General features: G+C 40.1%; 1 long non-coding RNA gene across 1 annotated transcript in view; it reads left to right on the plus strand.

Moving 5' to 3' along the window:
• The window catches only part of LOC139084871 (uncharacterized), an 84,978-nt gene that overhangs the window by 37,721 nt on the left and 33,098 nt on the right, over nt 1–14,159 (plus strand). The window contains exon 4 of the long non-coding RNA XR_011542727.1: nt 13,605–13,785. This is a non-coding gene — a long non-coding RNA (uncharacterized lncRNA). The remainder of the gene's footprint in view (nt 1–13,604; nt 13,786–14,159) is intronic.

Genomic DNA, 14,159 nt, shown 5'->3' on the forward strand with positions numbered 1-14,159 from the left:
GACCCAGGCCACAGCTTTTACTGTTATTTACTTATTTGGTATGTTTGTTATTTTATAAATTTTTTAAATTAAAAAAAAAGGACCAATGTATGGGAAAAAACATTTTCGCCTGTTGCTGTGATGAAATTCATTCTATTTTGTTGTCGTTGTAGATGGTTTTGTTGTTTATTTTTTGGTTTATAGGGAAAGGCAAATTATGCAGTGTTCCTGCACTCCACTGTCATTATCCACAGGCTAGCTGAAGATGACAAGGAATACAAATATTTATCATAATATGATAGAGCTTTATTTTTAAATATATTCACAACACTAGTGAAATGTTTATCTTTATCTTAACAGGAATAGCTCTTTCCATATATTTTTTGCTGTAGCTACCAAAACTACTATTTATGTAAAATTATTATTTACTTATTTTATACCTTCTCACCTATAGACATTTTACGAAATTCTATTAAATATGGAGTATCTGATATGTTTTTAAATCTCAAATAATGAGTTTAATTATATGAGTGTTTTAAATGTTCAACTAACTAGAATTTGACCATCCAGAAGTATATCGTCTTTCTAAGCTGTCACCTGAAAGGAGACAGTGTTTTATAGTGCTTCCAACATAAAAATCTTTACTTGATGTTCCCCAACCTCCACTTCAGTTCCTTTCCATCTTGAAGCTAGAGTAATGTTTTACAGGCCCAGAGAAGATTGTGTCACTCCCCTGTGTAAAACAGCTCCACGGCTTGGCTCTCTCTCAGGATGTGGGCCAAAATCCTCACCACATAGTCTCCCAGAGTCCTTCAGTCTCTCTCTGTGTTCCCCTTGTTCATTCCACCCCTTCATGTTCCAGCCGCAGCCTTGAATTCACAGTTCGTGAATTGCCATAGTCCTTCCCGACTCAGGTGCTTATCAGCACTGTTCTCCTGGCTGGACCCTCCTGTCCGCCAGCCCCTCAGCCATCCTTCACCCAATCCACCATCCCTCCCTCCTCCTTCACATCTTAGATGTTACTTCCTAAAGAAGCCCTCATGCCTTCTCCCCTCCACACTTCCCACTCTCTGTCTGGGTTGAGTCTCTCTGACATACGCTCCTATGACCTTGTAATTTTCTTTATAGCACTTAACACAGAATTTTTTTATTAAATAGTTATTTGTAACTTTACTCCCACTTCCAACTCTAGTATCTACTACTACAGTGTTGTCATGCTTAAGTATTTAATAAATGTGTTAGCAAATGTGTTGAAAATGTAAATGAGTGGATTGAAATTATTCAGAGTAATACCTGAAGTAGGTGTTGCCTTATGCATCCTGCGCCCTGCTCAACCTCAGACTAACCTTGCCTGTTGATGAAAATCACTATTCCTCTGGTAATAATATCACGTTACTGCCGCTCCCACAGGTGCTGCCCATACTATTTCATTGAGGTTTTCTAAGCACAGTGAAAGGGAGCTGCTCAGAGTTAGATTGAACTATTTAGGAGAGTAAGCACTTACTGAGGTTTTCTTCCTCATGGAATACATAAAAGAGCATGAAAATATATAATTTCAAAGAAGCCTGACAGCTGTCAGAAGTATTTTATGCAAAAAGATAGATTCAATAACTTCCATTTGCAGGTATTGCCACACTACTTTTTTCAAAACAGGAAGAGAGTCTTGAGTCTATTTTGATGTCTACAAACGACCATTTTCTCTATGACATAATGACAATATTCCTTAACGCTGGTGGACGCAATTTAGATGATCATGCCTCTGGAAGTTTTCTACACCTTGAAACCATCCATTTTCCTTAATGTCATGGGCACGTGAGATTTTTAGAGTTTTCACCAAGCTTTCCTCCATCAGTGATACATGACGACATTTATGTGCAAAAATTCCATTAATATTAATGAGATTAGCTCTCATAAATCTGATGTTATTGCTGATAGAGTAGATTCTGGAAACAGTAAAATTCTCCACATTAATTAGAGAACAAATCGAGTTAATTGTCAAGTAAAAAAATACATAAATAGTTAAATAATTAACACTGGAGTAATTAGCCAGTCATGAAAATTCTAATAATTATCATAATAAAGAATTTCAACAATTACTGTTTTGTTATGACTGCTCTGTTTTTCTTTCAAACCAACTGTTGTGAACCATGTGTGTACAACGTGCAGCAGTGTGGCCTGGCTGCTTGTTGTGTGGACCACTGGCTGGTACTGACGTGTCTTCATTTGCAGGTGATCCGTCTGAAAGGAACGCACATGCTGCTGTATCTCGTCACACCACGTGAAATCTTCCTTGGTTACTTGGCATCCTCAATTCTTTATGTTGAATCTTACATATATTATTTGATATTGACTTTTTTTTCTCCTTGCGCAATTCAAATGACTTCCTCTGGGAAGATAATGGATGCGAAAATGATCACTACAACAGTTGTATTCATTTATAATTTATTTAACATATTTTCAATAAACTTTTAGAGAGCATTCATTATTTACTAGTAAATGCCAGAGATGTAGAGGTAAAGAGATTTCTCTCTGCCGTAAAAGAATTACAGTCCACTGATAAACACAGATGTGCAAAGTAGCAGTGCAAATATATAGTGGTGATTACGCACCGTGGATTACGGCAGCAGGGAGGGGAGTAACTCCCTGTACTTTTGGGGCAGACATGATCTCCAGAAAGTGAATGATCTAGAGAGGGTGCAATAGCTGTAAAAGGAACCCCTCTCTATTCTCACATTCTAATTAACTGGTTCTTGGGGGCAGTAAGTGTTTTGATATCCAGATATAGGAATTGATTTAATCAGATAAAAACCAAAAAGTTGATATTGTTCTTTTAGCTATGTCATGCAACATTCTAATTATTCACTTTTCACATGGATGGGAAAAGTTGGACAGATCGAACCCAGCAAAGAGACAGAAAATGACTGAGCCTGCGCAGGGAAACTAGAGGATGGACCTGGAGAGTCAGGTTGAGGTCACGTGTTTCTTAGCTGTCTAACTGGCCTTCATACTGTCGATTATCCCCATTCCCAACCCCCAGCTCTTGTCTCTCACACCGCCTTTCCATCAGTCTTCTGATAAGTGCATCTCCAAGCATGACCTCTCTCTTGTGAAACTTCCCCTTGCTCCTCGCAACAAAACCCAGAGAACTTGGAAGACATACCAGGTCTTCAAATTGCACCACACCTTGCCAATATTTTCAGAATTCATCACCCTCTGCTTCCAACTCACCCCTTACATTCCGTCAAACAATCACTTGCAGTTGCCTGAACTTGCCATTCTTTTCATGCTGATGTCTGCAACGAGAGCTGCTTTCTCCAGCTCCGTTCTCTGTTTTCCTTGTGAAAGTTACTTCTGCCTTCCAAAGCCACATCAAAGGCCACCGTGTGTTTCCTATTGCTGATGTAACAAATTACCCCAAACTTAGTGGCCTAAAACAACACAAATTTATTATCTTGCGGTTCTGGAGGTCAAAAGTCTGAAGTGGGTCTTAGGGGTTAAAATCAAGATTCAACAAGGCTGCATTCCACTTGGAGACTCTAGGAGACTATCTGCTCCCTGGCCTTTTCCTTTTTCTCAGGGCCACCCCTATTCCTTGTGCATGGCCCCTTCCTCCATCTTCAAAGCAAGCAGTGTAGCATCTTCAAATTGGGTCCACTGGGATAAGACAGATTCATCTTCCCATCTCTGGATCTCTAACTTAATCACATCTGCACAGTCTCTTTTGCCATGTAGATAAATATATTCAGAGGTTTTGAAGATTAGGATGCAGATATCTTTGGGCATTATTTTGCCTACTGCAGTCACCTTCTCTGTAAAGTATAATATCATGCCTATTCCCCCACCCAAGGTTAATTTTTCCAAGTCCACGTATATTAGTCAGTCTAGGCTGCCATGACAAAATATGATAGCCTGGGCAGCTTAAACAACAGAAGTTTGTTTTCTCCCAGCTCTGGAGGCAGGAAGCCCAAGATCAGGGTGCCAGCAGGGCTAGGTTCTAGTGAGAGCTCGCTTCCTGGTTTGCAATTGGTCACTTTCTTGCTGTGTCCTCACATGGCAGAGGGAGACCTCTGGTGTCTCTTCTTCTTTTCTTTTTTTTTAAGGAAGATTAGCCCTGAGCTAACTACTGCCAATCCTCCTCTTTTTGCTGAGGAAGCCTGGGCCTGAGCTGACATCCGTGCCCATCTTCCTCTACTTTATATGTGGGATGCCTAACACAGCATGGCTTTTGCCAAGCGGTGCCATGTCTGCACCCGGGATCCGAAGGGGCCAACCCGCGGCAGCTGAGAAGCAGAAAGGAAAGCGCGAGCTTAACCACTGCACCACCGGGCCGGCCCCTCTTCTTCTTGTAAGAACACTAGCTCTACCAGACTGGGGCTCCACTCTTATGACCTTGTTTAACCTTAATCATCTCCTTAAAGGCCCTACCGTCTCCAATACAGTCACATGGGGGCTGAGGGCTCCTAGAATCTTGTGCATATGAATCTTTCCTGTGCCGTGATTAACTTTTCAGATCTCCCTGAATAGTCTGAGATGATTAAGGATAGCTTACATGCATTTTCAATACCATAAGTCCAGTGCCTCAAAAATAAAAAATGTTTAACCAAAAATTTTTGATTGGATGTAGAAAAGTCATCTCAGCTATCCTTGGAGAAGACAAAGTTAACTGCGTGTGGAATTAACTGTAACAAAGAGACATTGCCGACATAGACCGTGGGCAGGCTACGGTCTGCGCCAGCCACAGCAGTGGGAAGACCGCCAGTGGTGCAGGTACTTGATTACAATTTACTCATGCCCGTCGCCCCCAAATATCTCTGCTATGTCTACAAATCTTTTCCATTTGTCAAAATAACAAATGCCCAAATAGCAGGGAAGACTACCATAAATGAGCAAAGAAAAAGTCTTGTGATCCAAAATGAATAACCTTTTAACTCACCTTCTTGCTTGTGGCGTTTGCAATTGCGTTTATCAGAAATGATTTGGGATTACAGTCCTTCACATCTTGAGCTCAATTGTGCTTCCCCTGTAAGTTCACCTTAAAACTTTAGAGAGTATGATAAATTCAACATCATAGATATCTCAGTGCCTCAATAAACAATAATTTAATGAGCAGCTTCAAGAAAACATTAAAGTGTTTTTTACTTGATTTTACTAACCAATATATAACTAGTAATGAAATTATAGCACTAACTTGCTATTGGGGGTAACGACTTCTTATTTATACATGCTAGAGCCAGAAGGTGTTTTATATCTCATGTTAACCTCCTCCAATGGACTAAACTTAAATCAGAATCAGAAATAAGAAGATTGTCTTTTACTTTTTATCTTATCAAGAACTAGAAGTAGAAATAGTCGTATGATTAGATTTTCTTTGAGAGGTTTGTAGTATACTATATTCTTTATTTGTGATATTTGAGAAAAAGCAATTCAGTTTTATTCTCCCATCATTATCCATTATCATATTTCATACAAGATAAAGTTTATGTTGACGTAAACATTGATGCAACATTCATTACAGAGGCCATATTAATATATAATATAATACTTAATATTATAATAAAAATTTATTCTGTTATATTAAGGGGAATTAAGTACGTTTGCCGCATAGAATCTACAACCTAATAAATGCTTAAGTTACCAAAATATTTTACTAAGGGACATTTTTTGTTGTTTTATGAGACAAAAATTTACTCAGAAATGAACAAAAATAGTATTAATTTTAATAATTGAACAGCATTTCATAGAACATATTAGGAAGACATTTGGCAAAGCTTTGTGGAGAGGTAGGCCAGAATCCTGTCTGACTTTTCAGTTATCTTCGACTCTTCGAGACAGTGTTGCTGGCTCTGAGCAGATGTCAATCAGCTGGGGCAAAGGCCCAAGGCTGCAAATATCTCTGCTTAGGCCCAACTCTGCAGTAGAGACGGTGGCTAGGGGAAGAGGGCGTCCCCATACTTGAAATATTCGTCAAGCACGATATACAGAACACTGACCACATACCTAAAATCCAGTGAAAGCAACCATAAATTCCCATCATTTCATCAGTTCTGAAGTATGCACCTGTGGGCACTTATTGATTACAGTATATCTGTACACAGCTTTTTCAAATGACAGTGCGGTTTATAGATGAGGCTATTGTGGCTCAGAGAATGTGTTAGTTTGCAGTTTACAGAAGCTAATAAATGGTTCATAAATGGTGGGTCCAATACCAGAAGAGATTATGCCCTCTCTCAGGCAGGGCATATTCAGTGCTTGGCGTGGCTCTGAGACAAATTCTGCTGGTGACTTGACTCTCCCCCATTCCCCCTCTCCCCCATCCCAAATTTCCCAAACTGTAAAGATTCCTGATCAGTTCACTAATTTTAGGATGTGGCAGAATATTTAACTTTGATTATTCATAAAGATTCATTATAATCTGATCTTGATTGTTTTGGGCCACTGAGCACAGACAGGAAGTATGTCCTTTCGCAAAATTATAGAGTTGTCCTGCTTTTCCCTGTTTACTTCCAGTTGGTCCAGCTGGATTTGAAGCTGTCCTTTTCCTACAGTCCGTTACCAAAGTCCTTGCCAAGTAGAAAAGACATCCAGTGTCTAGCACCTGATGACATAACCCAGGGGACAGGGCCTCACTGGACTTGTGGTCTGAGCCAGGAGACAGTCTGCTTTCCTAAGTACGGCCTAAGGGGGACTGATAACTCCCATCCTGAGGGCCATCGTCATCAATTTTCCCTGTACAACCTACATGCAGAGAGTTCCCTGTTTTCGTTTTCAACTGTCACAACACCATGATTCTGGCCACATATTTCCATATTTATTAAGACCTGTAGTCTTAGAGAGACCCAACCTAAACTGAATTCGATTAAGAGAAACCCAGTAGCAATTTATCTACAAAATCTCTGACAAAGCAGGAAGGCTTTTCATAAAACATTCAAATCCATCAGGAAAACTATCAGTTTCTTTTACCTGTCTTTCTTCTGCCCCCTGCTGCTCCTCCTTGAAGGGACCCTTGCCTTCACTGGTCCAGTGAGGTTTGCATGTTCCTAGGCCCACTGCACAGCTGGGATACTGGTGTCTTCCTTTCCATCATCCTAGGATTGCCTTCCACCTCTCACCAATAGGAAAGTCTGTTAGTTTCCTGGGCGGCCTGGGCTTCCTTTTTCTCGTTTTACTATACCTTTTATATGGAGCACATCCGCTAGAGGCTTTCTGGGAAATGATACACAGCATATAGCTTTTTGAGTCCTCTCATGTCCAAAAATATTCTTAAAATAAATTCAGTCCTATAACTTGGTGGATAAACAGTAACAAAGTTTGAAATATTTTTTCCTCTGAATCTGAAGACATTCTGAAGACATTCTTAACATCTGCTGATGTTAAGAAAACTGATAACATTTCACTTCCTGATTTTTTTTTTCCTATGTGCAAGCTTTAAGCATCTTTTCTCTTTCTTTTTGTTCTTCAGTTTCAGCATGACAGGCCTGTGTGTGTGTGTCTGTGTGTGTGCGCGTCTGTGTGTGTGCGCAAGCATCTGTGTGTGCACTTATTATTCTGGATACTTGGGGAATCTTTCAATTTGGAAACTGTTGGCGTTTAGTCCTAAAAAAGCCTTTTGAATTATTTCTTTGATAATAGGAAGATCCCAGTTTTCATCTTCTCTCTTTTTTCTGAATCTACTGTGAATCAGGAGTGAGATCCTTTAGACCAATCTTCTAAATTGTCTTATATTTCTCCTATTTTTCATCTTTGTCAATTTGTTTCCATTTTTGTGGTATTTTTCTCAACTTTATTTTCAACATTTCTAGTGGTTTCTTTTTTTTACTAATGCCCACTCTTTTTGTATTTCCAAGAGTTCTTTCTTTTTTTATGATTGTTTGTTTTATGGCCTTCTGTTCTTATTTTATGAATGCAATCTCTCCTTTCATTCCTCTGAAAATATACCTTCATGTCAGTTAATGTCTCTGATTCTGTTTTCTCAGAGTCCACATTTATGATTGTGTGTTTTATTTCTTTCTGCCAGTTTAGGTACTTTTCTCAAATATCTGTCGATCTTTGGCACACACAAGCATATTAGAACCTCTGTGTAGGTGTGGCTTGAACTCAGAAGACTTTCCTGTAAGATCCGCAGAGATAGGTTTCCGCACATTTTCTCTTTCTGGTCTGTCAGGGTCCCTGAGATGCGTTCCCTAGTCTCTCCCCTGGGAGTATAAATCCAGCCCCCTACCTGCTGGAGGAGTGCAGGGAAAGAAAGGTCAGGTAGATTTTCACATAAACCCTCTGTTTGCAGTCCATAACCCCCTCCATCCTTCCCAGTATCCCTGGGAGCAGAGCTGGTTCAGAGCATCCATCGTCATCCCTGAAATAGGATGGAAGGTATCTCAGAGTCCAACTCCTCTTCTTAAGAACTTTTAACCAAGTCATTTTCAGCTCCTTGTCACCGATTCCTGAGAATCTGGGAATTCTTCACCTTGGACCAGCTTGGGTCTGATTGACTCCTTACTCTGTAGCTTTAGATTTTAACAGTTCCCAGTGTCCTCGGTCAGATAAGACTCTTCCATCTACTTCCAATTTTCCAAAATTTTGTTGTCATGACTAGTCTCCTTTATCTGCTGTTGGCCCTTCTCTCTCCTTTTTGTCCTGGTATAAATATTTAGTCCCTTTTTGTGTTTACCCTCACTCTAGTGAGATTTCTGTCTGAGCTAAAAGCACATTACCAACGTGCATTTTTAACTGACATCCACTTGACTTTTTAAACCATATTCATTTACTAGTTTGATAAAAATAAGAAGACGTCCCTGCTTAAATAATGTTCTTAGTGTAGCAAGTACCAAGCTATTATGATAAGAAATACACCTGTGAAAGTGGGAACTAAACTTTTCTTTAATTTGTCAGTGGATTTCCCACATTTGTCCTTCAAATACTTTTTCTTCACAAGATAAAAAAGACTCAGTCATCTGCCTTGAATCGTAGTCAACATCAAAGACACAAACTACCAAATTTTACCCTCAATCTATAAATTATTTTTTAAAAGTAACTTTCCCCTTAGCCCACAGTTGAGCATATTTCTTCGTTATTACAAGATTTAACTCTTTGTCTTTGTCAGCTGTTTACTAGACTTAAGTATTCTCTTTCAACTGTCTATCTCAACACACACACATATTCATATGCAGAAATACACTGACACATTATACACGCACAAATATTCATTTTTTAAGTAATTTTATTGGGATTATAATGGTTTATAACTGTGTAATTTTGGGTGTACATTATTGTTTATCAATTCCTGAATATACATCATCGTGCTCACCCCCAGTAGTCTAATTTTTATCCATTACCATATATATGTGCCCCTTTGTTCCTTTTGTCCAGCCCCCAACCCCCTTCACAAATATTCATTTTCATAGTACCTAAAAAAGTGCTTTTTCCCAAAACTCTCCTTTCTCAAAATATTTGTATAACCCCTCTTTCATGATTATGAATTCACCAGACCGCATAAGAATAATAATGTCATTGCCTAATAATTATACTACTTCTTGGTTCATTAACTTTTCCTATTTTGATTTTCAACAATCTTTTTATAGCAAGTTGAATGGAGGCCCTCCAAAAGATATGCTTACATTCTAATCCCTGGAGCCTGGGAATGTTACCTTGCAACGAAGCGATCATCCTAGATCACATAGGCGGCCCCTGAACCCAGCAACAAGCGTCCTTTTAAGGGAAAGGCAAGGGGAGATTTCAGACAGACAGGGGAGGAGAAGCTATGAACACTGGGAAGAAAAGGCGACGTGAAGACTGAGGCAGGGAGCTGAGTCACCTGGCTATAAGCCAGTGATGGACAAGTATTGCTGGAAACCGAGAAGCTAACAAAGAGGCACGGAACATATTCTCCCTTAGACCCTTCCAGAAGGAACTGACTCTGTGGACAGCTTGATTCCAGACTCCTGGCTTCCGGCTTCCAGAAACTATGGGAGAATAAAATTCTGTTATTTTAAGACACTTGTGCGTGGTCATTTGTTACAGCAGCCCTAGGAAGCTGACTGCTCCCTTTTTCTGCTACTTGAGTCAGCAGACTGAAGAGCCCCACACCCAAGTCCTATTCCCTTTCTGGCCTGAAATCAGAGCGCCCGGGATGGTGGAGCCAAGACGAGGTGGCTTGGGAGCCAGGATTACGTCCCACAGTCCTCTGATGGACATGCTATCCTGAAGGAGGGGGTTCGTATGGTTCAAGGAACTTTAACTTCAGCAAGCTGGTGTCAGTGGCTGAGGCTAGCAGAAGTCTAGGATCGCTATGACACCTCACTATTATACCACACTACTAACTCTGCCCCATGTAAAACCTCCCTTGTGTCTAAATAAGGCTGAGTTTTCAGTAGTTTTCCAATCTCAATTCTACGGTCGGTGTGTGAGTCATTTTTTTTAAGATCATGTTTTCATTCAAGCCACTTACTGATTTAGAATGGAGCTATTATAGTTTTAAGCAACACTGAGCAAATTATATCATTAGCCTGTTAAACAGATCATCATGAATTCTTTGGAAATTGTTGATTTATCAAAGGAAACATCCTAATGCATTCTGTTTAGTGTAATGTTCTTCTTCAGATCTATTCACTGCACATTTCTGACAACCAGCTAACTGGATAAAGAAACTTCCTTCATATTTATTCCAGGAAAATAAATTGTGTTATGATATTTAGTTTAGCAATCAACAATATCTAATATAGTATTACATCTTAGTAATTTTTTTTCTTCTTTCAATGCTGTTCTGAAGGCATAAAAAATTAAATGGCCATTAGTTTTGTTCAGTTTTAAAAATATATCCTAGCAGGTCTTTTCCGCTTTGTTCTGTAATGTCAGGCGTTTTGAGGTTTCATAGATATTTTCTTTTTTTTCTGTTTTTCTTTTTGAGGAAGATCAGCCCTGAGCTAACTACTGCCAGTCCTCCTCTTTTTGCTGAGGAAGAGTGGCCCTGAGGTAACATCCGTGCCCATCATCCTCAACTTTATACGTGGGACACCTACCACAGCATGGCTTTTGCCAAGCAGTGCCACGTCCACACCCGGGATCCAAACTGGTGAACCCCAGGCTGCTGAGAAGCAGCACGTGTGAACTTAACCGCTGCGCCACCCGGCCAGCCCCTCAAAGATATTTTCTATAACTGTGCTACCAGAAGACTTTGAGTAGAAATCCAGAGCAATTCCTTCAACAAATAATTATTAAACATCTTCTATGAACTGAGCTTTGCGCTCAATGCTGGGAATCTATTTTAATAGTAGTTTTTATTTTCTTTAAACTTTCTTGTTAAATCAATCCTCAAACACTCATATTAAAATGAAACACACACACATACACACAAAACAAACCAGATTGACATAGGTGAGTTTTAAACTTTACAGAAGATCCATGACTCTTTTCCAAGAAGAGAGTCAGGAGAAAGGACTGCAATGAGCTTTAAATGTTAAGGAGTGTTAATTATGCCTGGAAATTATACAGCATAATGTCTGAATGCATTGAACTAATAGAGCTGCATCTGAATCCCAGTAAGTTAAGAATTTTATTTAATTCCTGGTACATGGCAGTAAAGTACGAGGGCAGAGGAGATGAAGATGTGGGACATGGTACAGTCTCTTAAAAATGGTGAAGCATGGAATAGCATTTTTTTCTCTCTCTAGGAATTTATCCTCAGTTCTAGATATAATTGGTATTGCGTGTGTATGTGTGCAGTTGAGGAGGAAATAGGCTTCGTCGGTGTTGTGTAGACCACTTTTGTTTGGTGGCACAATCCATCCTTGCCCAAATTGTGTTTAGCATCCTCAAACCACTTCTATGTGAAAGCTTCTGCTGTTTTGTTTTCTGCAATCCCTTAAAAGCTAGATCAATGAAGGAGTATTTACTCCTCCCAAAATAAGCCAAATAATAAGCAAAAACCTAAAACCTTCCTTAATAAATATAAAGTCTCAACATTTTGAAATGTCAGTAGGAAATCTGATTTCCAGCTTTGTGTGAATGCAGAGATAATAACAGGTAGGCAGAAACTGCCACCTATTGTCTACAGAGACAGAATCCCCAGTTCAGATGATCACAAGAGAGTATATTGCTTGATGCAATGTTAATTAATTTTTTTTGAGAGTCTATTGTGCGCCAACCATGCTGTCAGTTACTGAGACTGATGCAAATAAATTCACAAAAATAGTCCTGACCTGGCATACACTTTAGCAGACAAAATCACAACAAAAGAAAATTATGACAAAATAAAGGTTGTACTGTCTTTATCTGAGGACAATGGGAGCATAAATGGAGAAGAACAAACTTTGGGGACATTGGAGAAAAGTTCACGTGTAGGAGTAGTAGATGCTTCATGCCGTGCTCACCTGCCTGGAGCCACCCCTTTAGCGAGCTGTAACTTACTTTTAATTCCAGCATTCACGTCTCTTGGTCAGATTGGTTTCCCCCTGAGACATGAAAGGACACACAGCTCTCATGGGTAGCAAGCTCAGGGAACAGTCCTCAATGGACGGCGGGGGGCAGTGTCTCCTTCCTTCTTGGGTGGGTTAATGCTGAGATGTATGTTTCACTCTTTTCCTCCAGTTTCCCCATGTGTTAAGCTCCAGACATCCCTTGATAATAGCCTCTTTCTGGGCTGCCCTTTCTCCTCTGGATGACTCCTTAACTTTCCTGCAAAGTTTTCTTCCACCTCTCAAATAAACTTATTGCTCTTAAGTCCTGTCACAGGGTCAGCTTCTGGCCGATATTTGATAATACAAGTGGTCTTAGGAAGCAAATTCCATGAGTACGACACTAAAATTGGAACGCTTGACAGACAAATAGTAAACAACCCCCTCTGAAGACAGTACTTAGAGGAATGATAACCTCCGGCTTGTGAGAGTAGGACATTAATAAGATTCCCACATGTGGTGAACCGGGGGAGGCACAGGTGGAGGAGGAAGCAGTAGCTTCTGCAATCTCTCCAGCATTTGAGAGATGTGATGGCAAGGGAAATTCTAAGGATTTGGAGTCAGTGACTTGTTGGGAAGGAAGGTAATGCACTGAAGGAGCAGAGGACAGGCTCAAGTCAGCCAACTATTACCTCAGGGCACAGTACTAAAGCCAGAAGGTCTTTATTACAGCACGTAGGAGATCTTTACCTCCTGCAGCCAGAGGGCACATTTGTTGAAAATCTGGGGTAGGACCTGGTTGTAAAACTAGAACTACAAAGTCCAGTTGAAACCCCTGAAATTATTCCCCCTTCCAGACACCCCAATCAAGACCATAAACCCAAAGAAACACCACATACGAGAAGGATTAACACCATACTCAGTCTTGAAAGTTGCCAAAACCCAAACTGATTATGAGAGAGAACAGTATATGAAAACCTTACTTGAATGGCAGCCACAGTCCCACTACCATAAAGGATACGACATCATTTTGTTTTGCAAAAAACAGGTTGTACATATGCAACGTTTTGGATACTTTATTAGATTAAATAATGCCCCTCCAAAGATATCTCTCAATTATAATCCCTGGTACCTGTGAACGTAATTAATTGCAGATATAATTAAGGTAAATTTGGGGATGGGATCATACTGGGTTAGAGCAGACCCTAACTCCAATAAGAATATCCTTATTCTCTACAGGAAAGGGCACGGAGAAACCAGGGAAGAAGTTATGTGAAGACAGAGGCAGAGATTGGAGTTAACTGCCGCAAGCTAAGGACCCACAGGAAGCTGGAGGAGGAAAGGAAGGATTCTTCGCTAGAACCTGCAGACGGATTGTGGCCTTCCCAAACTTGACTCTGGACTTCTAGACTCCAGAGTGGTGAGAGAGTAAAATTCTGTTGTTTTAAGCCAGTACAGAGACTTTTAAAACTCTAGAATGAAAGCATTGCCTCCGACCACCTTGAGGGCTCCGTTGCTCTAGTGAGCACCCTAAGGAAAGGGATACTGTCAGTGCATGTGCGCTGCATGGACCAGGCTCAAGCAGCAGAGGTGGAAAAGCAGGAGGTCGGCCCGTGTCCTAGGGCACGATGCAAATTGCAGTGGGAATCTAGCCTTTATACGTTTGTTGAAAATTAGAATCCTTGGCATTCATATAGATTTTTTATTGAGTTTTAGACCTTAATTGGAGTGCTTCTGACACAAACTAATGGTTAGAGGTAAATTAACTCGCCTTCCTTGAGCCTTAGTTTCTTC

The sequence above is a fragment of the Equus przewalskii genome, chromosome 1 (genome assembly GCF_037783145.1).
Source record: "Equus przewalskii isolate Varuska chromosome 1, EquPr2, whole genome shotgun sequence".
Classification (NCBI taxonomy): Eukaryota; Metazoa; Chordata; class Mammalia; order Perissodactyla; family Equidae; genus Equus; species Equus przewalskii.